Here is a 26,788-nt window from a genome sequence, read left to right as displayed (position 1 = left end):
TCCATTTGACCTTGTAGGCCAAGCATAACATAATCTAATCAGGGGGTTGCCATCTATCAAGAAAAAGTCATACCTGTGGAGGTGATAAGCCATGGTCAAGAAAAACTGCTGACAGTTTGAGTGGTATGTAGCGATACAATATCACCAGTTTGATACAAAATGTTGTTGAGGTTTTTTCAGAAAGATAATATTATGCTATCAGTCAGCATTGGTAATGACTTGGCTGGACATCATGAGTGGCAATAATTTTATCTACATTGGTTCTCGTAAACCTTAAGTCCTGGGCCCACGCACAGCCTCCTTTGCTATCAGAGTGCTCTGATTGTGTTCATTCTCTTAGCCCTAGGGAAGCTAATTACAGGTGCCAGTTTTAGCCTCATTTTCTCTGTGTTTCTACTTTTTTCACGATAGATGTGCTAGTGAACACAAAAGAGACTTAATCTGCATTACTATTCCAGTAGCTCTAAATTCTTTGAGGTATTTATTTCATAAAATTCACACAGAAATTTGAGGCCTTGGTGATACTCTAATACTGCAAGAACTTCTAGACAGCAGAACCTCAATCTATGATAGAGCATATTCTTGTACCCCTATCTAAAGATAAGTATCTTTCACATAAACAATAGATTAGATCAGTATTCATAGTATGGAATATACCATAAGTTACACATCATCCTTGGTGTAATGAAAAATGTTATTTTACACTAAAAGATTTTAGGGCGTATAGCTGACATCCTGTAACAAACTGATATGCAGTCTCTCAATTTTTACATTTCTATTATTTATCTTATGTATCATATGCATGTGTGCCTTGTCTATGCCTTCAGTATAGTTAACTCTTTGGTTACTCTGTTTAATACGGCACCAATATTGTGAGTCAGTGTAGTTTTATATATAATATCCAGATAACACAGAATCCTCTTTTTATTAAGTTAGAAACAAAAGGGACAATAAAGCTAGAAGCTAAACTCTAAATAATACTCCTTTGTGAATGAATGCATAGTGTTCTTATCTGTCTTCACCACAGGATGGACAGAAAGGGTTCATGAGGTCAGTGGCTACAACCCATATATGCAAGGTCAAAGTAACAAAAATATCTGATCTGGAATACCAGCTAGAGCAGTGATTCTATGTCCATACTTCTCTCAAATCTAATTGCAAGGTTTTATCTTTAATGGTAGCATGGTAATTTCCATTGCTTCATATTGTGTTTATATTCTGTTTATAATTTGCATCTTAGTTCTGGACTCTTGAAATATGTAGCTTAGTTGATCTATTTCTGTATCTGCTATACTTCAACGAGAAAACATATATAAGGGTTGTGATAAGGATATGGTATATTCATTACAGTTCTACACTCAAGTACAAAATTAATAACTATGGGAAAGGTCCATGGGAAAGTAGACCAGGGCTAGACATGTATAAACACTCTCTTGGTTCTTAACATCCTACTCTTAAAGATAACAAAAAGGAGCCATGACTGTGGTTTCCAGGATATCCAGGGATCTATCTTATCATCATATCTAAATATCCCTTTTCCCTGTGTGGTGGTATATAGTCCTTTTTCCTGGATAATGGCCTTGTACTCAAACAACTCAGATAAAAGTATGAAAACTTACTCAATTTTGTAAATTGAAACCATTCAAATAAGTGTTGCTGGTTTTTGCAACAGTTATCTATCCATCTTTGGCTTTTGTTTTAATTAGAGATAAATAATAATTAAAAATATAAATTCTCTAAGATTCAAGACATGGCCATTTATTATTCTGATGTTTTTGAAATTACAATGTTAGTAATTTTTTCATGTTCTCCTTTTATTGTTTCTATAGCCCACTAAGTCCACTTAGTGTCACTTCTATTTGCATGGGAAGACAGACATCCACTGGAGCACCGACTCCCCACCATAGGCCACATTCTTGAAGAGAAGCTACTTTTTACCTCTTACTCACGGCATCTATAATTCTTCAAATCTTATATTCTCTACATGGTCCATTTTAAAATGCCTGATAAGAATAAATGGTATATAAATGTAATTAATCATTATTTCTTTCACCAGATTTTCTGGTTTTAACTGATTTTTGTGCAGCTCAGAAAATTTGTTTTTGAAAGATGATTAATATTTGTTGAATAAGTAATGTGTTTGTGGTAATATGGTATTTATACATCAATATTCATTTTTCTGACATTTCTATGGGGTAAGCTCTTTAGCATCCCTATTTTCCAGTTGAAAAACATGACAAATTACAAAGTTAATGTCTGGGGTCATGCAGCGAGGCCCTGCCTCTCTAGTGGTTATGCACAGGACTAATACCCAATTCTCATCTTGTTCAACATTCCTTACCCAAAAAGGAATTCTCTGATCAATTTTGCTATGGTAAGGTTCTACAATTTATTTTCAGAAAATATCATAACCTGTAATGGTATTGCTTCATTATTTTCTCATTTATTTTCTCATTTTTTGTATTAGAAAATACATACAAAAATAACTTCAATTTTTTTTTAATATGACAGCACATTGCATGGTGATGTGCTCCCTCCGAGTTCATGAATGAAGGAGCAAAAATTGCAGTGCTAGGCCATGTGAAATGAGAACCTCTCATAATTCTGCAATACAAAAAAAGTCCCTTATTTTGTTATTTTATTTGTATACGTTATCAGACCATATTACTTATTTTTGATGAAGATTACAGTAAATCTATAAAGTAGTTAGGTATAACAGACTTTTTTTGGAAAATGGACGTTTTAAAAATCTAAGTAGACATGTTAGATTTCAAAGTAAGTTTGATTAGTGTATATTTATTCTGCAAAATACTGGATTTCAGTAACCGTTTTATACAGACTTCTGAAATGTCTAAGTGTTCCTTCACTTTTAAAAATTCATCGAGGTTTTTTCACCTGTGGTCAAGGAACCTCTTCGTGTTTATCGATCTTGTGATCTAAAAGAAATTATAAATAGAACTGTTAGTAGTAACATCCACAGAGACACTAAGAGAAAGAGAATGCAGTGGGAATTCTACCAGCTAAAGCAGTGTAGAAATGGCAGAAGGCATTCCCAAGGCAGCAGGATTTCCTTCCCCTTCCTCTTTTCTTCCTAGCATTTTGTCAACCAAACAAATCACTACACTTGGTCTGTCTAGAATTTATTATTGCTAGTCCTTTTTTTTAAAGCTATTTTTGGGGAAGAAAAAGATTGCTTTGTTCTTTCTGAAGTCTGCTTTTTATTTATGCTGGCACTGGCCTACTTATGCTAAGATTTGTTCCTTTGTCTAGTCTTAGTTGCACTGGTAAATGACCTCAGCAAGTGCCCTTTCCCAGGCTGTGCAATCAACTTGATTCTGGCTTGCACAGATTATGAATGGTAGGCCTTGGCTTCACTTAGAAGATAGATCAGAGTTTATTGGGAGCCCACCAAGGCCAGCTGGTCTGGGTCTGAATAAGCATGGGTTGAAACTGGACTCTCTGAGCATGGCGGACAATGAAGGCTGATGAGAAGCCAAGGACAATGGCACTAGGTTTCGATCCTAATACATGAATTGGCTTTGTGGGAGCTTAGCCTGTTTAGACGCTCACCTTCCTGGACGTAGATAGAAGACCTTCGTCTTCCCGCAGGGCAGAGAATTTGGACTGCTCTTCAATATCGAAAGGGAGGGGGGATGGTGTGGGGGGAGGAGAAGAGGAGTGGGGATAGGGGGAGGGGAGTGGGGGGAGGGGGCAATATTTGGGAGGAGGGGAGGGAAATGGGAAACGGGGAGCAGGTGGAAATATTAATTAAAAAAGAATAAAAAAAAAGAAGATAGATCAGAGAGAAAAACCAGGTATTTTTCTTCACTGTCTGTATATTCTTGGCATTTGAGATAACACCAGAAGTAGCTGCTAATTCCTGGAGTACCTGTTGTGCTTCAAAGACCAAAACTTTATTCATTCAGTTTTATGAATTATATTTAACCTTGTCTGATTCAGAGTTGAGGGATCCAATGTCTTTATGACATACACTTAAACAAAATTTTAAAATTGTACTGACTTTAATGTCCAAAGACAAATGAAGGTCTACTCTTATGGAATCTCTAAAAGTTTTAAGTAAAATATGTGAATATTTGGGATTGCACTGAGGACTTAAGTTCTTTAGTAAAATAGTGGAGCCTGTAAGTAAAACACTTCTCTGTAGGCAGTGTCTGTCAAATCATTGATAAAATGCACTAACTGTTACACAAAATGAGGCTGTTTTAATCACAGATATCAGAAAAGCTGTGGAGTGGGGGTAAGGGGAGATGGGGAGAGAAAAGTGAGAAGGGGAGGATGGGGAGAACTTGGAGGAATGGGATGGTTGGGATGGAAGAAGGGTGGATATGGGGGCAGGGAAGTATATATCTTGATTAAGGGAGCCATTTTACGGTTTGCAAGAGATTTGTCTCTATAGGTGTTCCCAGGTGTCCATGGAGATGTCCTCAGCTAGATCCTTGGGCAGCTGAGGAGAGGGAGCCTGAAATGGCCTTATCCTATAGCCATACTGATGAATATCTTGCATATCACCATAGACCCTTCATCTGGCGATGGATGGAGATAGAGACAGAGACCCACATTGGAGCACCGGAATGAGCTCCCAAGGTCCCAATGAGGAACAGAAGGAGGGGGAACATGAGCAAGGAAGTCAGGACTGTGAGGGGTGCACCCACCCACTGAGACAGAGGGACTCATCTATTGGGAGCTCACCAAGGCCAGCTGGACTGGAACTGAAAAAGCATGGGATAAAACCGGAGTCTCTGAACATGGCGGACAATGAGGGCTGATGAGAAGCCAAGGACAATGGCACGGGGTTTTGATCCTACTTCATGTTCTGGCTTTGTGAGAGCCTAGCCAGTTTGGAAGCTCACCTTCCTAGACCTAGATGGAGGGGGGAGGACCTTGGACTTTCCACAGTGCAGGGAACCCTGACTGCTCTTCGGACTGGAGAGGGTGGGGGAAAGGAGTGGGGGGAGGGGGAGAGGAGTGGGAGGAGGAGAGTGAAATGGGAGGCTGGGAGGAGGCAGAAAAAAAATTTTTTTCAATAAAAAATAAAAAAATAAAAAAGAATAAATAATAAAATAAAAACAATATAAAACTAGTGAACAAGCTTGAAGTCTTCATGAACAAGCTTTTAGCATTTCATTGTTAGTTTATACTTATAAATTTTATTTTTTCATTGTTATACTTCTTCATCTGTCGTGTCTGTCAAGATGAAATCTGTTTAGTACAAAAATTAAATGTTTTAAAGTAACAACTGTTATTTAGAGAGGCTATAATTATCCCACATATTTAGAATAAACAAACCATTTCCATCTGGAGATCAGAAGAAAACATTCTTCTCTCTTCTCTTTCCTCCTTATATTCAGAGATGAATACCTAACACACAGTTTTGAACCTGCAGAGTGTAAATTGAATAGACCAGAAAATCTTTTAACACATTAATATTTACAGATTATACATCTCATTCAGCCTTCACAAAGACAACTTTTATAATTTTAAGTATATGTGAATTTTCATGAATATTTTCATTTATAAAATTTTGTAGCAGGCTAAAAAAAGCAACCCCCACTTCCTTTTTAGAAATAAATTTAAGTGAAACTACACTCTAACTTAGTGCTACCAACTTAAGCTTTTCAGGAGATTCTGTGGAAGTTCAAAAGACAAACTCAAGCAGTTAGGGACCCTCTTTTATGAGGTGGAGAGATTCATTCTTGCTATCTACAATATTTTTGTTGGCATTTAACCACACAGTAGCTTTGCTACACATATATTAATTTATTTAATATATACATGCAACTATAATTATTTCTTTGCTCAGTTCTTCCTCTAATAATGTTATAGGACCAACACAAAATTTGAGGTCATAGGTTACTAAATGTCACTGTCTATAGAAGTGATGACTGACTTTCAATAGATATTACTTTTTAGAATTATAACACGGATACATTGCTGAACTTGGAAATCCAGGTTCTTATTACTAAAGGAATAGATATGCCAATGAAGATGATACTCATTTTATGCCACAATTTACTTGAGTAAATGTGAAAATTCTAAATGTGTGTTTAAAGTTGACATTTCTCATTCCCATGAGCTTTAATCGTATAATTCAATAACAGGAAGGCTATTGAGGCTTTTCTAACAAACAACTAACAGTGTTAATTTCTTAGGTAACAAATTATTATTCCCATGATCACATCACACAAGAAAGTAACTTTTTCTATGGTGTGAAACATCCAGAGCCTTCATTGCTCTGTGACCAAGAAAATCAGTTGTTTCCCAACAGCCTCCTTCACATTCTATCCAAATCACAGATAATTCCTGTTGCTACTTTACCCTAGCTGCTCTTGCATTTATCCTTTTGCTTATCTGAAATAACATTTAAAGTGATTAAAGCATATTTATTTATCATAGAAAATACTCAAGAGCAAAATGATTATGTAGAAATGGTCTAAACTCCATATTACCTGGTAATTTTTAATGTGGCTATCAGAATCCTATGTAGTTTTACACTGAACTCTAAAGCATTTTAAAATAAATGTTGAAAGACACTGTGCAATTTATGAAGATCTACTGTTTATTAGTTTTTTCAACATAACTCTTTCTATTCTATCATATTTCTTCAATAATATTTCAATTATTATGTATTATTTTATTTTCATGTAACAGGATTGATTTCACAAAACATTATTGTTTGTAACTTTCCCCTTTAAATTTTATGTAACTGAAACATACTTGTAAAACTTATAGTCATACATCTAAGGATAAGATCATTAAACATTTCTTTTGCTAAGACTTCCCTGGCATGAAAAAAGTAGGTCCTACTCTAATAATGAAAGTAAGGGCTGAGTTTATTCTATTCACAAAAAAATTATTATCACTGTGAGAGAGTAATTCTCTATTGTTTTAACTTATAAATATTAATTGGTATTAAACTGACAAACATTGATGTTTTATATACTTATTTTGTGCATTTTTATTTGTTAAATTGCTTTCTCTTTGCAACTACAGCCCAGTTGTTTGTTTTTCTGAAGGACTCATCATATTGGTTCACTATATTCTTTATGGATAAGTTGATTATACATGATCCCAAAGCTGGCAAAGAATTCACTGAGAAGCAAAGGATGTCCTTGAACTCCTGCTCTCCTTGCATTTACTCCCCAAAAACCTGGTGCTACAGGTTGCTTTGCCATGTCTGGCTTCTAAACCTTCATAAATAAAAATTAGCACCTCCCTTTTCCTAAATATTTATAGAGAGATTCTATCTGGCTTGTCATTACTACTAATATTCTCTATAATATTTCTGCTAGACTGTGATTGGAGTCAATCATACTGTCTATTATTTTTTGTCTAACTTTATACTGTGTATCCATTAGTCTTGAATTCCTTATAATATTGATGGGCTACACTGTATCCTCTCTAATTTATTCTTACAAATAATAAAAGCTGGGATTTCAAGTAGACTCCATACTGTTGTATACAAAAAAAAACTTTTAAGGGTAAAATTGTTTATGGAATAATTTTCATCCATGTTAATAATCAGTTATCCCATTTTTAATAGGCTAAAAAACCTAGAAAATTTTATTTATAAATAGTTTTATGGGCAGTGGTGGTATACACCATTAATCCAAGCACTCTGGAGGCAGAGTAAATGCGTCTCAGGCCGAACTGGTCTATAGTATGAGTTCCAGGACAGTTAGTGCTGCACAGATAATTCTTGTCTTGAACAAACAAACAATAAGAACAAAAAGAGATAGAAATAGTTTTATATAAAAGTATTGGAGTGTCAGATAAAAAAAGATACCTTATATTTTCTAGAGATCAGTAAACACCAGTTTAGAAAGTATATTTTTGAAAGTAATTTGACAGTGTGGAAAAATTCAAACTAATGAATTGCAAATACTTTCAACATACTACGTTATAAGTTTAGCTACTTCCAGTATTTACTTTAAGGGGGTTGTCATTAATTTATATTAATATTGACTGAATGTGATAAATATTACCATAACACTCTACCCATCCACTTAACTGGATGTATCCATAATCTAATAAGAAATATTCAGGTTAGCAACTTCATAGTTTTATTGTTTTAGGTGAATTCCCTTTCTTAAAGAAGAATCTGTGTAGGTATAGTTTAATTTAGATAGCTCAGGTGTATCGATATAATTCAGACCAAAGAAAAGACAGAAACTTAATTCGATCTTTGTAACTTACAGGTCCATGGCAGTGGGTCTCCCTGCAGGTCCACTGGACAGGAATTGAGCTTGAGTGATATCTGAGAGGATAAATATGGAGTCCTTAGCAATGACAGGCAACATAGCATTTCTCTGGAACACAGTGGCTTAGGAGTTCAAGAAAAGATAACAGTGTCTAATATGTAACTTGGATTACATAGCTTTATTGCTGTGAATCATAGCAGATAATGAGGGAATATTTGTTGTGGGAACGTGTGCTTCATCAGAGGAAAAACCACATCATGGCTGTACTGATGAGAACTCAGACAACCTCAAAAGACAGTTGGAGAGTGAGCAAAACGTGAAAATAGGTATCACAGCCACATTCTACCCTGTCCACTCACACACTTCAGAATGTCTCATCCTTCTGGTATGCATGCAAGGTAGAGGGAGGGTTTGTTTATGTTTACAAATATGTAATAAGTATTAGTCAGTAAGATGTGATAACTTTCTATTATCAAAGTATCTTATTCTCCATGTTGAAATATAAGGTAAAACATAATAGTATGAGATTAGGATATACTGTGAAATGTTTACAGACTTATATTCCATTGTAGCTGTTTAAACAACTTTGGGGATTAAATGTGGAGAGGAAGTCAGAATACACAAAAGAATTTTAATCTTGTGTATAAGACAATCATGTCAAACACCACTTCAAATGCTAGTCATGTTAAAATATACAATTATTTATTATATAAATCATTAACTTTATATTAAACACTAATTCACATATCTGAGTCCCAGCTAAACCTCAGATGAAAGTACAAATGAAATGATCTTTGCAGGATGCACAAAAATCTCATTCAAAACTAAGTTTGTCTTCATATTCAGGCTAAGAGAAGTACAGTTTTATTGGATATATAACCAAATTTCATGAGATTTTAATTTTTCCCAGGACATATTAGTATTTGTTGTATGGATATACTTAACAGATGATGGTAATTTAATGGTATAAATTAAGGTCATCTTTTTCCGTGGAGGTCAGAACACACCCCAGGTTAACCACCAAAGACAGAACTTACTAGCTACATTGACAGAAAACCTTAAGTTAACTTGCCAACAATGACACCATGATCTGTCACCCATTTTGCCATGTTTGATAGAAAAGGGGGAAAAGCTGTAGTTTACGACAGGAACTTATGGGGATGGACATGGGGTGTGATATTGTGTGAAGACTGCATTTCTTTCTGCGGTTTCCAAAGTCATATCCACTTTTAACATGATTAAGTAATAAAATTGTGTGCTGGGCACATATAAGACTCATCCTACAAACAAGACCTACCGTACCGAACATAAAGGGGGCTCACAGAGACCATCCTTTACCTCTGACTATTAGTAGACTCTGGGACAGGAGAAACCACAGCCTTTGGTTATGTCCCCACTGCTGAGTCCACCAGCCTCCAGCAGAGCTTCAAGCCCATAACCACACAGACAGCTGTGGCTAATCTGAGTGGGTCAGACCCAAATTGAATAGTTACAAATGTCTGAGAGAGAACTAGGAGCACAAAGACGAACAAGGGTGATAGAGAGGTGTGGAGTAAGCGTGGCTGGTGAGTTATATCTATGAGAAATTGTCCAAAATCAAATTTAATTAATAAAAATAAGAAAATTGTTCCATCTTTCACATTTGCCTTGGCAACTTTACACATGAATCTTGGATGAAACCATTGAGAAAACACTGGTTGATAGTCATGAGGAAATATGAAATAATTAAAGCAACTATATTTCTTTAAACTATATTCACATGGAGTCACTGAAAAAATATAGTTTTACAAAAGGAAGTAATTCCTTTGGCTTCTCACATACTGAATTGTGTACAGAAGTTTGAGTATTACGGGAAGGGAGGTAAAAATTTACATTTTTTTCCAAGAATCTAAAATATGGAAGAGAAACCTTTTCCCATGGTAGAAGTTATATGTACATAACTTTAAAGAGATAAGAAGTATAATTCAAATTCACCAATATTTGCTGTTGTCGAAGTGAATTTGTCCGACATCAGTAACTGATCTAATACTTATTCATTCAAAAATTAAGTTAATTGGATTTGCGACAGTCCTTTTAACTCTAAAATTCAGTGTGAAAATTCTTTCTCCGGCAGCTTCCAGAGCTAGATTCTCAAAGTATCTCTATCAGAAAATCAGAAAGATGCTTGCTGATATATTATTCACTCGCACATTAAGCAAATGTTCAGTGGAAACTGACGGAGTGAAATACCTAGAATCGCCTCTAAGAACATTTTCTTAAAGGGGAAGAAAGCTCCACCGCTAGCACGTTAATACTTTCTTCACATCCCACTTGTCAAATATCCTTGACTATGTTCAGAAAATATTTGTCAAAATATGTCATAAATATAATATCAAAAATTTTCAAAATCACAAATGAAAAGTATTTAATATCAGAAATAAATGTTTCTTTACATCCTGCATAGTCCTTAGAAGTAGCAAAGTAGAATGTTTCCTAAAAGCTAAAGCCCAAGCAGGTAAGGGGTGTGGAAAATTCCATCCCGTCTGCAAATTGGATCTCATTGCTTTAAATACCAGTTTTTATGGGACAAACTGAAATATGAGGGGGCATTCTGGTGATGAAACCAAACTAGCTTCATACTTTGTACTAATGTTCTATTCCTGGAAAATTTGCGTTTCAAAGAGACATGAAAAACTGAAATTATTAAAGAAGAATTCAAAGTCTTGAGAGCTACAAGTCTGAGGTGAGGAGAGGAATGTGAGGTTTGAGAACCACAGTAAATTAGTCTAGGCGTGAACTCTGGGAAAGCCAGGGGTACCCTAAAACTACCCCAACCAGACTCATGATCTTCTGAATACTTCTATTCATGACTCTGCAGTTTCATATGCCTTATTTTAACCACAACTTTACTCCTCGCAAAATCATTTTAATAAAAGTATTTAGTTGGAAAAACCTTCATTGCTTGAAACAGAAATTTTATTATAATTTACTACTAATTATTGTCCCTACTTAGTATATATATATATATATATATATATATATATATATAAAGTAATATGATACGTGATTGAAGAAGATAGTCATCCTGTCACATGGAAAATACTTTGCAATTTCAGTCTTTATGAACAAAAAAAAATGAATTTCATTGGCACAGTAAATGGCACAATACTGAAACTTAAAGATGTATATTTAATCACTTCTCCACATTTGTGTTTTCCAATGTGATAAATACATGGTCACAAAAATTTTGCTTTGAATGTTTAGCATTGGGTTGGAGAAATATTTCCAATTAATGGTCCAGGAGTCAACTCTCCTGTCCAATTTCAATTAGTATCATTAAGCTATCATCTGCTTCAGAGAAAAAAATTCAACTTAACAAATCTGCAGTGCTGTGCAGTCAGCCAAACTCTTCTGTCTCCAGGCAGGCAGCCCAACAAAACAAAAAAACACAAAGTAAATAAATACAATAATTAACGTCACTTTCAGCTATGTACCGGAGCTCAGTGCTGCTCTGAGCTTGAACGGTGCTAGTGGAAGGAGTTGGAAAACAGGAAACAGTCAGGGGAAAAAGAGGCCCTTTCATGAATTACTGAGTCTCCAGACTCCAAGCTCCTTTCACCTCTGAATTCTCTGCATGGAAATGTGTTAATTTACCTTTACTCTGGAAAAATTAAGACATGAAGCAAATTAATAGTCTAATATAATTTAGGTAGAAAGGGTAGTTTCATCTTTAAAATAATCTGCTGCTGTTAGGGTTTGTCTGAAGAAATAAACCATTTAAGTCTTTCTCTCCAAGAAATGCTATTTCTAAAAAATAGAATGTTGTATGGTCTCTTTCAGATGAAACGTTTCTTGGCTTATTTTTAGGAGCTGCATGGGTGTTCTTAAAAAAGATATTTTAGAATAAAACTACATTTTGGGTTTCTAATTTCCATGAAATCTTTGAAATTACTTCTTTTTTAGATTCAAGGTCCTTAAATGGAAGAAAAGATGCATTTGTAGTGTGTAGTCTGTTTTTAATTTTTCCGCCCTAATTCAGTTGCCTACAAACATGAATAGAAACCTAAAAACTATTTCACACTAAATGTACTGTAGGAAGGGAGTGGTGTTAGTGGTTAGAGAAGGGGATTTGTATCTTAGTTTTTTGAGTTCTATTTCTGGCTTAACCTCTGGCATCCTTGTGGTTGAGAACAGTTACTTATACATTTGTAGACTGAGTTGTCTACCTGAGAATTGGCTGTAGTGAGTAACTTCTGCATCCCTCAAAATACTATGAATTTTAGTACATATGCAACTAAAACTAGTTTTCTTTTCAAATTTATCCCCTGATCCAACATTTCGTGATATAATCATTACAGTGTCTCGTTTCCTTGATTTTCCTCACTTTGTTCACTTGCTCCTACTGTGTGCAATAATCTAAAATATATTTGCAATTATGTCCATCATTCCACGTCCAGCCCATATCTTTTTGTATTCTGAAGTTTATTTTGCTATGGATAACTGGAATGCCTCTGGCAACATTAGATCCAAAAGGTATGTATTTGAAATAGTTCATCAGTTCCCTTCATAATCCTAAAATAAACTGTTCAAGCACACAGCAGGAACATAAAAATTCAAGTGAATTTTGATCCTTAGCTACAAAACTTCTCAAGTTATCCTACTGGTGTATTTCTTAGGGAGTTGGCATTAGATGACTGCCTCCTAAGTTCTGAATTCCAAATTTTCAGAGACTCAATGCAGTAACATGTACTCTTTCATATTCTCATCAGTTAGTTCTTTGAGTCCCAAGATTGTGTGGGCGGCTCCTCCTCACTGTTAGCAGAATGACCATCGCAGTAATTATGCAGGAGAAACAGTCAGTTTCTAGAAATGAGTCTTGTATTTAGAACTCTTATTCTCTACTTTACTTAACATTTATCATTCATCCAAACATTGTCACCATTCTAGAGACAGTAGGACCTGGAAGAATGGAGCCAATAAATGAGGCAGAAGAAAGTCTCATGTAACAGCCTACTTATTCAGAGCCTCGGCTATACTCTTGGGGCTAAGAAAGGTCACATGAGTTCTCACAAGCTCAAGGACAGGCTGAATGTGCCAAAACATGTCTTTAGACAGAGGTATATGAAGGATAGCTTGAACATTTAATTGAATAACAACAGCAAGTAAAAATGAGTAGTAGAGAAGTAAATCCACTCCTATCTACTACACCTGGGAGGCACGTGAAAATACAATCCAAGAACAATTCCCTGTGTGGAAGAAACTGGAGTCACAATGTCACAATTTTCTTGGAGTGTCCTGGAAGGCACTCAGAAATTTCCTCACATAACTGATTCATAGATCTTATTCTAACACAACATACTATGGCAAAGATGAAATATAATGGTGTCCCTACTACCAAAGAATGAATGGCTTCTTATGGAAGTAATATAAATAACTACATGACAATATATTTTACGCTTACTAGAAGATAGTTAAGAAAAGAAAGGAATTATATATAGGATAACAATTTATTCCTCCTGAGAAAACTCATGAAGGTTTTATGAAAGAATTGGTAACTTTAAGTTACAAATTTCAACAAAAACAACAAAACAGACTACACTTACATAAAATATCTTTTAAAGGTAATATAAGACTTTTGAAATATGTACTCTTGGCATTGGGTTAGTAGAGATTGTAGTCATAATCTCTCTTTGAAAAATAATATGGCTGAAGAAACTGAGTATAGAAGTCAACCAAGTGTTACATTTTTGTCAATGAGAGCTTCATTAATATTTGAATGAAGAGAGAGAAAGAGAGAGGAGAGAGAGAGAGAGAGAGAGAGAGAGAGAGAGAGAGAGAGAGAGAGAGAGATTATTGTTTTGGTCACATGATCAAACACTACATTAAAGAAAGTTTTAAAAACTTCCTTAGATTATTGGATGTCATGCCACTGACAGCTTATGTTAAAGGAATACTGACAATGTTCCATCTAAAATCCTCCATCAGTTTGACAACCTGTGCTTCCTATTTCTGTGCTAAAACTGTTCATTTTTCCAATTTGTATCACTGAGGCACTAGCTTCAGACATTTTCTTGCATGATCACTAATGTCTTCTCTTTTCTATAGCCTTCACATTCTGTTCTTATGAACCTGTATCTTGATTTCTTTTGCTGTGACAAAATACTTGACAGAAATTCCTTAAGAGAAAAAAAAGTTTAATCTGGATCACAGTTGCTGGGGGATTCAGGGCATCATAGGAGAGGGTTTAATTCATTTCTGCAGAAGTGTTAACCACTGGGGTATATCATGACCTCAAACCGGGGCAATCTAACCCAGAACTATGGTAAGCTTTTTTATTCAAAGCTCACTTGAAGTTCCCACCTCTTTCAGCTAGGTCCCCCAAATCAAAGATCCTGCTGCCTCCAAATCCAAACCACCAGAGACCAAGTGTGCAAATATGTGATCCTCTGGGGGAACATACTCCATGATACCAGAGTCCTGTTTTCATGCATTGGAATAATTCTTCATCATCATTTTCACATAATATGCTCTCCTTTTTGCCCGGCTGACATTTGGTTGCAAGTTTTTCACACAATTAAAGGAAAGAATGGAGGGAGTTAATTTTGTCCTTCAATAAATGGGGGGGGGAATCATGCGTTTCCTGTATTTTCCTGAATAACTCATTAACATTGAGGCTTTCAGCTTTTGAGTTCTATGGTTCTACATTACCCTCATTATTTGGATGGCACACACCATAACTGGTACATGTTTTAACACTAATTTAGGATTTTACTCTCCCCATTTATCTCTTTCATGGGAAAAGTTATACTTGACAATAATGGTTTTAATGAAATTGGCTGGGAATACATAATGATCTTCGCAAAACAATTCCTTTTATTTCTCTAAATAATAAAATCTACGATCACCATCTGTGCTAACATTTACTCTATTCTTATTTTTCTCTATTCAATACAATTTAAGGTTCTACCAAAATGAGTAATGAAATCTTTAAAAATTTTAATTAATGTTACTCTATTCTTAATTAATGTTTACTCTATTCTTATTTTTCTCTATTCAATACAATTTAAGGTTCTACCAAAATGAGTAATGAAATCTTTAAAAATTTTAATTAATGTTACTAGAAAGATGGGATGATGTTTTATACCACTTGTTGTTCTTCAGGACCTGAATAGAGTTCCTAAAACCTGTGTCAACATACAACTCTCTGTAATTCCAGTTCCAGGGCATTCAATACCTCTGACCTCCACGGGTATCTGTCTCCAAGTGGACATACCCACATGCAGACACACACACACACACACACCTATACATAATGAAAAATGCCTATAGACAAAACAATAAAAATAAATTCTAAAAAATATTTAATTCATTTATTACCATCTTGCCATATAGTCGGCAAATTAGTTGGTCCATGTGAATAGCAATAAATTTTATGAAATACTCTTTTTGCTATGTATTTTTTGTTTATATTCTGCTCATTTAAATTTTTATAGTAGTTGAATTATATGTCTATTAAGTAGAAATGAACATTTCAGTTTTTCTAGACTTCTCAATACTGTTTTATTATGGCATTGCATATGACTAGTTGTAAAGGCATCTCTGTGATGTATTGCCTCCAGACTTACTCCATAATATATGGATTCCTCATATCTATAAAGCTAGCATGAGCCTTTTTTGTATATTTAAGGACAGAACAGTTAGCAAGAAAATGGATCTACAAAAGACACTACAAACCAACATAATTACCAGAAAAAAAATGAAAATTTAAATGACTGATCTTAAAGGAATGTAAAATATTCTCGTCTTTGAATTACCTTTGAGCAATAGCAACTTCTTGTTCTGATTCACATATGCACATCTTTGTCTTCATCTTTAAAAGGAAACAGGGGAATAGAAGATGGCTCAGTCAGTAAAGTGTTTGCCTTACAAGCATGCAAACCTGAGTTCAATCTAGTCAAACCCCTCTGGAAAACAAAACAAAGCAAAACAGTAACAACAAAAACAAAACAAAACAAAACAAAAAAAAAAAACAGGGCACCATGGTCCAAATTCATTCTATTCTACCACTGGCCTTGCTGGCCAGCAGCTCACCTCGCATACTTGGTGAGCTCCAGGCCAATGAGAGAGTCGGTTTCAAAAATAAATGGGGGGGGAGTACCTGAAGACTGACAGCTGGTGCTTGCACAATATACACACATGAACATGAATACAGAAGAACATACACACACAGAGTATACATATACATTCCTAAACAACAGTAAAATGCACATGTGTAACACATTGTTTTTAAGTTATGTTTTTGTTTTTTAAAATACTAATAATGATATTTATTGCTAAGCAATATATTTAACATAGCACCTGCTGTCTTAGGGTTTCCTTTGCTGTGAAGAGTTACCATGACCACAGCAACTCTTTTAAAGGATAGTATTTAATTGGGGCTGGTTTACAGTTTCAGAGGTTTTGTCCTTTAGCATAATGGCAAGAAGCAAGACAGCATGCAGGCAGACATGATGCTTGAGAAGGAGCTGAGAGCTTCACATCTTGTTCTGCAGAAAACAGGAAATATCTTTGTGTCACACTGGGCATAGCTTGAGCATAGGAGACCTCAAAGCTTGCCCCCACAGTGAAACACTTCCTCCAACAAGACTACACCAACTCCAACAAGACCACACTTACTCCAATAAGACTACACCTCCTAATAGTGTCACTTGCTATGGGGGCCATTTTCTTTCAAACCACAACATCTGTTATTATATATTACCTTTATAAAGTTTAAATATTATAATACTACAAATTCATAGGAATGGTGATATACTAATGCACGTATTGCCCTTTTCCCTCTTCATGTCTAAAGATGAAATTAAAGAATTCTTAATCTACAAAAGTGGTAGCTTTTAGAAGTATTAAATTTAAGCGCCTGCTTTGTTGTAATAACCTTTTCTTTTCTATTCTTCCATCAAGCTTCTTGCTATGACATCGCAATCTCCTTAGCTTCACAGAAGCTTTGACCTCCTAGATCTTTTGCCTCTACAAATCTTTTCTTATTCTTATTATTTAATTCCATTCTTCAAAGTCATTCAATCTCACGTGTCTGTCAAGGCTTCTATATTAAAGTGTTGATCCCCAGCATGAGTGGAAGCTGTTGTTAAATAGAAGTGGGTCTTGGCAGAATTTAGGTTACTGCGTGGCACACCCTTGGGTGGGGATATGGGGATCCTGGACTGTCTTCTTTCTCTTTTAATCTCTATTTCAGAGCCACCATGTTATGAAAGATTTGACATAAAATGTGCTCCCCTAAATGGTATTTCATTTTAACACAGCTCCCTAGTCACAGGATCAAATGATTGTAGAATGAAAAATGAATACTATGAGCCAAAGTAAACCATTATTATAAGATAAATGTATGAGGAATTTTGTCCCATGATAAAATGCTGACTTAGCTCTCCAACTTAAATTCACCTTCCTTTCACTAAGCCACTTCTCTCCACCATCTTCAGCACTATTACTCGATTCTTCTGATGGCATGTGTGGGAGAGGGTAGGAAACAAAAGCGGGTCCTCAGAAATAAGGGTACTGTGTGGTGTTCCCTTGGAAGGGGCTTCTGAGACCCTGGGCCACCTTCTCTCTCTTTTAATCTCCTTTGAAGAGCTCAGAGAGAAACTCAACATTTCTATTTCTATAGAATCTTTAGTTAGTATGTCTGGTTACATTTTGTTGAAATCCAGATGTGGTATTGAATAAAAGGAGTTTTTATGAATAGAATTTTAGTGATATGGTAGGAAAATAGAGAATAAGAGGCAGACTTATGTAACCTTGCTGTAGGGCTTCAGCCTTCCAGTAAACCAATTCCTCTGGCTTGTGAACTTCACTGGGAATTTGAGTCTTTATTTTAATTCCTTAAGGCGGGCAGGATGACTGGGGAATGATAGAGTTGAGGTTTTTTTTCTTTCTGCAAGTCAGCAGCAATTAGTTCCTGATACAGCTCCTATGTGTAAAACTGGAATAAGAGAATATCTGGTAATTTTCTATTGCTATATCAAAATACTAACAATAAGTATCCTGTAATAAAAAAAAGCTTATTTAGTTCAACTCTTTTTACTGGAATATTCAAACAACATATCAATGCAGTCTTGCCATATTGCAATATAGTTGGTAAAAACGAAATGACCAAGTCCTGTGCAAAGGGGTCAGGCATATGGAGCAACTATATATTTTTTCTGTAAACTACTCATGAGAGCTAACTCTCTCTGAGAAACTAGAATTAATCTCTTCCAAGTACAATTCCCCCATTACTTAACTTCTTATATAAGGTCCAGACTCAAAAGTTCCACTAACTCAACATCGTCATTGCAATAATCAGCGCTCCAGCCGCTAGGAGAGGCCTTGTGAAGGAAACAGAATTCCATCACTGTCTTCTCTCCTCATGGCAGCATGAGGAGGTTTGGTTGGAAGCTCAGCACGATTAAAGCTCTGGTGTATAAAAGTCTTTTTTAAAAAATGCTTTAACAATATTTAAAATTATTTTGCAAACACTAGGTTTTTCTTTTTCTTCCAGACAATATGGCAGCAGTGAGTATTATTAGAGGTCATTATGAAAACCCAGGGAAGAGATGGTTTCTCTCTGACTTGGGCAATGACAATGAAATTGAAGAAATAATCAATTTGATGAAAGCTTTTGGTGTGATGAAGTATTTTATGACAAAGAAAATTCTACAACTATTATGAGATGATTCCAGGAAGTGCTACTTTATTACATCTTGACAAGCTTATTTTTTGTGTTTGAAATAGTTTATTTGAAAATTCATTTATATTAGTGGGCAAATAATACAAGCTGGGGTTATAGTTCCATAGAGAAATGCTCAGTTAGCAACCATAAGATCTTGGGCTACATCCACAGGTTACATCTGCAATAAAGCAGAAAAATACATGCACACATACGTGTGTGTGTTTGTATATATGTGATATATATAGTATATATGTACAGTATATAGAGTGTATATATATTGTATATATAGTATATATTCATATATTCATCTTGGGTTTGAAAAACAAGCACCAATTAAGTTGTTAAACAACTAAGTTCCCAGTCCACATGTGGTAGGCTACAGTAAGTTTTCGTGTATCTGTATGTTTAAAAAACTAGAAAGGTAACACTAAACCATAGTAAAACAAGTTTGAGCTGCTCTCTCCCATGGTCCCAGTTTTAATAAACCTATAATTTATTATTCTGAGTGATTTCTTCCATTTAATAATTTTCTGGTGTATATTAGTGAGAGATGGCTGAAATGGTGAAATAGAAAAAACGAACAACTCAACAATCATATTTTAATTCTATTACTGGCAAGGTGCCAAGAAACATATTTATAAAATGTACAATTATGTATTTGCTAAATGATACTGATGCACTTAAAAAGCATTGTTTGATCTATAATTTGTAATGTGTAATATATATAGAAAGTTTAGGGCTCAATGAATTTTTCTTAATTATACAATTGAATATCACTAAAATTAAAAATTAACATTAGAAAAAACAGTATTTTCTCATTCTGACATGTTCCCATGACTTTTTTCATAATTGCCATTTTTCATTAATAACTGTTATGCTAAAATCTAACAGTATATATTAACTTCAACTGCATAAAACTTTATAGTAATAAATCACACAGTGCACACTAACTGGTATTTTGCCTCATTACAAAACCATCAGCTTCTAAAAATGAATTTGAGTACTCTTAATAAGGTCTCTCTGGCTACTTGTAGACTGCCTCATGTTAATTTTCTTATAGAGTTAGTTTAAATTTATGGTTTTTTCCTTAAATTAACATTTCCTTATAATTTGTATCTGGTGCTATATATTTTGGTTAATATTGATTGGCAACATAAAGAAACTTGGATTCACTTAAGACACTCATGGGACAAGCCTGGGATGGTTTGTGCAGAATGGTTTAATTGAGGAAGACAGACTCTGAATGCATGTGGCAACTTATTCTGGAACAATGGAAGCGCAGCAAGCTCTCTAAACAGCTGAGCCATCTCTCCAGAACCCAGAGTCTTGTTACTATCACCGTTCTGCCTATAGATGCCTCCTGCTATCATATGCTGGCTTTTTTCTATGTGCATAAACTTGCATTGCTTACTTCCTTTAGTTTTGTAAATATATTTGTGTAGGCAGTCTGAACACTGGTCTTCACCTCTCAATGACAATGCCACTAAAGCAAACACTTCCTGTCCCTGCTACCCGATGTGATAAGCTGTGCCCTCAGTTTGATTTTATAGAGTACTTTCTCAAAATGAGAAACTTATATACCATCTTAAGAACACACGCATTTTTTTTCTATGATTTGTTTTGTATCTACTATTGTTTTCAGTTCTACTTAACAAAATCTTTTAGAGGAAGATTAATTAATTTTTGTTTGTGTTCATTTGTGAGTGTTTGCCAAGTGTGTGTGGGAACTTTGTGAACCCCTGAAGAGGTGTTGGATCCTCTGCAGCTAGAATTACAAAGATTGTGAGCTCCCAGATGTGGGTCCTATAAACCTTAATTGGTTTACAGCAAGCGCTCTGAACTGCTGAGCCATCTCTCCAGCTCCCATAGTGCATTGTTATAGTCTTCCTCTAGCCTCCTACTATTATTATATGCTGGGGTTTTTTTTTTTTTTTGTGTGTGTGTGTGTGTATAAATTTGTATTGCTTTCCTTCCTTTAGCTTTGTAAATATATTTGTGTTTCTATTTTTGTGTGTATATGAGTATGTGTTTACAAAATTGAGAACTTTCTGTGTTCCCTGCTCTGTGGTAGCACTAACCTGACAAGGTCACCACATTTAACAACTTCCACTTTTTCTTTCTACACTTATGATGAATTGAACTTTTCCCATTCAAAGAGTTTATAATGAAATAGTATCTGTTGCTCCATTAATAATCAAGCATATAAGAAACTTGTAAGTACATTTAGTATTTTCTTTTTATTAATCACGTATTTGAGTTTGTGATATATTCAGGTAATCCAAATGTATGTAATGCCCCAGTCAATGTTCACAAAAGCTTTGATCTCACTTATGATGAAAACAGGACCAATGGCAGAGCAAATTAGACAAAGGGTCATGATAAGAATTAACCAGCTGGATGGCAATCACCAGGATGGTAAAGTATGTAAGCAGTGTGATATTAAGGAACACAGCTTCACAACGAGAGTGGCAGTGTATAGTCCAAACAGACAATAAAAATCAAACTGAAAAACCACAACATGATTTCAAACATGTGAAGCTGCTGCTGCTGAGTACAGTTTAGTGTTGCCCAGCATCTGTCTTCTCTATTTCTTCTGATTGCCTGCCAACTATGGGAACCACAGGAATTGACTGCAGGCAAACAAAGTCCTGGACGTGGGGTGGTAATCTTTGCCACAAAATTAATGGGATGTTCTGAAAAAGACTCAGATTCAGGAGACTTTCTCTCTGCTTTAATATGTCCTGGATTTTTTCTGAGGCAACCGGTCCCCAGGACTCCATGATGTTGTGCAGCAGGCAGCAGGGAACATATGCTTATCACATTGAAAGTGTAGGAAACAAACTCTATCCAGCACTATTTCTCTCTCATATTTTTCTTGCATGCTCTTATTAGTATTATCATGATGTCTTTTACTCAGAAACTATTTCAGTTCCCAATTCAATTTTCTTGACCTTTACTGCCAAGATATTATGCAGTTGTTAAGGTGACAACTTCAACCATCAAAAACGGAACCTTTCCTCCCATGCTTTGATTTTTCTTTGTCCTACTGTTTGATGAAATAAGTAGAAGTTATTTTCTCAGCTCTTTGAGTTTCTATGCAATGAATTGCGACCTGGTTTCATACATTATCTAGCAGAAACATACATTTAAAAATAGACAGGTGACTGATATATATGATAAGTAACAGATGATAGAAAATAAACTATAGCTAAAGAGAAGATTCATAAGGATATATTTAACATAGAGCTGGGTTTTACTCAAATAAAAAAGGTAGCTGAGTGTCAGTCAATCAGAAGCAGCCAGCTCAGTGAAAGCATGCCCAAGTAAGACAAATCCTAAGCCACAGACAACCCGCTGCTATCTGCACTTGGCTTGTGTTCAGCTTATAAATTTCACTTCTCACATTTCTGGGTTGGGCTCCCAGAATATCTATTCACAAGAATTCCTACATTAAAGAACCACTTTTAGCTTAATTCGATGATATTTTAATTTACATAGTGTGATATGAGAGTATACCAGTGTCTATCCAATGAAAAAATACCTCATGAAAATAGAAGTTAAAAAAGAACTTTCAAATAGTAATAAAATCACCAGAACCCAAGTTTGACATACTTTAAGAGTTTTCAAGGGCAGTCACACTTATTTTACAAAGTTCAAAAAACAGATTAAATAAAAATAAAATATGGACAGAGCTACTTATTGTCTATGAACAAATTATAGTCAAACAGAAACCTTTAGTACAATATTTCTGAGATTCTATCCACCCTGGGAGAAAAGTCCTATAAAGATAAATTTAAGAATTGTGTCCATTAGTATGTATACATAATTCAATTAAGGCATTTAGTTTACTTACAGGTATAGTCTCAACATCTTGAAAAGGGGTGGTTACCTAGTAAATCATTAATACTTATTAAGTTCAGTACATAATACTAATTATATTGATTTGTTTTATCTTCAAGTACAACTTTAATTAATCCTAATGGCTGACAGCCAGACCAACCCAGACTACACCCGAGACAATATTAGACAATATTAGGCAATCTTTACTGATAGACATAATCTAAAATTATCTTGTTATCTTGTCCAACTTCTTGATGATAGCACGATGCATTGTTGAGTTCTCTTAAGCCACTTAACGATACACAATTGCACTTGAATTTCCATTGCACAGGTGGGCAGTTGCTAGAATGGATGGTCTATTTTCACTCCTATTTTATAACGTTTCAACTTTCATTCAAACCCCATGTTTTTCATAGAGACTGGATTTGGATACTGTGTTCCAAACACTGATTGATTTTGCTAGAGATATCGGCTACCAATCGGGGAAACAAAATAAACAGTTCACACAATGTTTCTCCGTACTGCACAGTTTTCAAAAGCCATCCATTTTGCTTTATTTCTTTCACACATTGAGCACAGTGCTAGGGACTATAGTAATAGTAATCAAATACTGTTAGAGTATTAAATATTGATTACTTTAGAACTTCCCTGTATGGAATATGACACGATACCAAAAAAAAAAAAAGTAGCCATGAGATGTTTGAAAATAGTATTTTAATTTCACACTTGCAGAAAACTACTACAAATACAATTTAGCCTAGCAACCACAGATTAAAATATCATTTTACTTAGATTGTATATACATAAGAAAAATCTTTTTTTAAATGTGTTTTACATTCCATCCACAATTTCTTCCCCCTCCCCTCCTCCTGTCTTCCCTCCATCTCCCACCACCACACCCTCTATGCACTCCTCTGAAAGGGTAAGGCCTCCTAAAGAGGGAGTCAACAAAATCTTGCAGGTCAAGTTGAGGCAGGGCCACTCCCCTCCCAACAAGCATGGAGGCAGAGCAAGACCCCACCATAGAGAATGGTCTCCAAATTGTCAATTCATGCACCATAGAGAGATCCTGGTCCCACAGCCAAGAGCCCCAGGAATCAAAGCACACGACTGTCACTCACATACAGAAGGCCTAGTTTTGTCCTATGCAGATTCCCCAGCGGTTAATATGAAGAAGTCTGTGAGTCCCATGAGATTCAGTAAACTGTCTCTGTGGCTTCTTGACCATCCTCCTCCACCTCCACCCCTGTTGCTCATATGATCCCTCTTCCCCCTTTTAAACCAGACCTCCAAAGTTCTGCCTGGTGCTTGGCTGTACTTCAGTTTCTGTATGAAGGTTCTTTGATGATAGTCAGGGTAAGTTACCAACTCGATTACTGGAGAGGGCTAGTTCAGGCACCGTCTCCACTATTACTACAGCTCTCAGCTGAGGTTCAGAACATGAGGGGACAAGAAAGTCAAGTTTGGGAAGGAACAGAGAGGGAGAGCAATGAAAGAGATATCTTTTTGTTATTATTCTTTTTTAATTAAAATTTCCACCTGCTCCCCGTTTCCCATTTCCCTCCCCTCCTCCCAAATATTGCCCGCTCCCCCCACTTCCCTCCCCCTATCCCCACTCCTCTTCTCCTCCCCCCACTCCATTCCCTCTCCCTCTCGATACTGAAGAGCATTCCAAATTCCCTGCCCTGCAGGAAGACCAAGGTCTTCTATCTACGTCCAGAAAGGTGAGCGTCCAAACAGGCTAAGCTCCCACAAAGCCAGTTCATGTATTAGGATCGAAACCTAGTGCCATTGTCCTTGGCTTCTCATCAGTCTTCATTGACCGCCATGCTCAGAGAGTCCGGAATCAGCCCATGCTTATTCAGTCCCAGACCAGCTGGCCTTGGTGGGCTCCCAATAAATCAGTTCCACTGTCACAGTGGGTGGGTGCATCCCTCGTGGTCCTGATTTTTTGCTCATGTTCTCCCTCCTTCTGCTCCTCATTTGGACCTTAAGAGCTCAGACCATTGCTCCAAATTGAGACTCTGTCTCTACCTCGATCCATCGCCAGATGAAGGTTCTAAGGTGATATGCAAGATATTCATCAGTATAGGATAGGGTCATTTCAGGTTCCCTCTCCTTAGTTGCCCAAGGTACCAGCTGGGGACATATTCCTGGACACCTGCGAACCCCTCAAGAGTCAAGTCTCTTGCCAACCCTAAGATGGCTCCCTTAGATAGGATATATACTTCGCTGCTCCCGTATCCATCCTTCCTATATCCCAACCATCCCAATCCCCCGAGCTCCTCCCATCCTCCCCTTCTCATATTTCTCATCCCATTTCCCCTTTGCCCCATGCCACCTCACCCGCAAGTTCCCAGTTTTTGCCCTGCAATCTTGTCTACTTCCCCCTCTCCATGCGGATGACTATATGATTTTCTTTGGGTTCACTTTCTTATTTAACTTCTATAGGATCACACATTATATGCTTAATGTCTTTTATTTATGGCTAGAAACCGATTATGAGTGAGTACATCCCATGTTCCTCTTTTTGGGTCTGGGATACCTCACTCAGGATAGTGTTTTCTATTTCCATCCATTTGCACGCAAAATTCGAGAAGTCATTGTTTTTTACTGCTGAGTAGTACTCTAATATGTATATATTCCACACTTTCTTCATCCATTCCTCCATTGAAGGGCATCTAGGTTGTTTCCAGGCTTTGGCTATTACAAACAATGCTGCTATGAACATAGTTGAACAGATACTTTTGTCATTTGATGTGGCATCTCTTGGGTATATTCCCAATAGTGGTATTACTGGATCTTGGGGTAGGTTGATCCCAAATTTCCTGAGAAATCGCCACACTGATTTCCAAAGTGGTTGCACAAGTTTGCATTCCCACCAGCAATGAATGAGTGTGCCTCTTTCTCCACAACCTCTCCAGCAAAGGCTATCATTGGTGTTTTTGATTTTAGCCTTCTGACAGGTGTAAGATGGTATCTCAAAGTTGTTTTAATTTGCATTTCCCTTATCGCTAAGGAGGTTGAGCATGACCTTAGGTGTCTTTTGGCCATTTGAATTTCTTCTGTTGAGAATTCTCTGTTCAGATCAGTGCCCAATTTTTTTATTGGGTTCATTAGCATTTTAAAGTTTAGTTTCTTGAGTTCTTTATATATTTTGGTGATCAGACCTTTGTCTGTAGCAGGGTTGGTGAAGATCTTCTCCCAGTCAGTGGGTTGCCTTTTTGTCTTAGTGACAGTGTCCTTTGCTTTACAGAAGCTACTCAGTTTCAGGAGGTCCCATTTATTCAATGTTGTCCTTAATGTCTGTGCTGCTGGGGATAAACGTAGGAAGTGATCTCCTGTACCCATATGTTGTAGAGTACTTCCAACTTTTTCTTCTATCAGGTTCAGTGTGTTCAGACTAATATTGAGGTCTTTAATCCATTTGGACTTGAGTTTTGTGCATGGTGATAGATATGGATCTATTTTCATTCTTCTACAGGTTGACAACCAGTTCTGCCAGCACCATTTGTTGAAGATGCTCTCTTTTTTCCATTGAATACTTTTAGCTCCTTTATCAAAAATTAGGTGTTCATAAGTTTGTGGGTTAAAATCAGGGTCTTCTACTCGGTTCCATTGATCGACTTCTCTGTTTTTATGCCAATACCAAGCTGTTTTCAATACTGAGGCTCTGTAATAGAGTTTGAGGTCAGGGATGGTAATGCCTCCAGACGATCCTTTATTATATAAGATTGTTTTGGCTATCCTGGGTTTTTTGTTTCTCCATATAAAGTTGATTATTGTCCTCTCAAGATCTGTGAAGAATTTTGATGGGATTTTAATGGGGATTGCATTGAATCTATAAATTGCCCTTGGTAGAATTGCCATTTTTACTATGTTGATCCTCCCTATCCAAGAGCAAGGGAGATCCTTCCATTTTCTGGTATCCTCCTCAATTTCTTTCTTCATTGACTTAAAGTTCTTGTCAAATAGATCCTTTACTTCCTTGGTTAGGGTTACCCCAAGATATTTTATGCTATTT

The sequence above is a fragment of the Chionomys nivalis genome, chromosome 18 (assembly GCF_950005125.1).
Source record: "Chionomys nivalis chromosome 18, mChiNiv1.1, whole genome shotgun sequence".
NCBI classification, from domain to species: domain Eukaryota; kingdom Metazoa; phylum Chordata; class Mammalia; order Rodentia; family Cricetidae; genus Chionomys; species Chionomys nivalis.
This window is presented reverse-complemented; position numbering follows the sequence as displayed.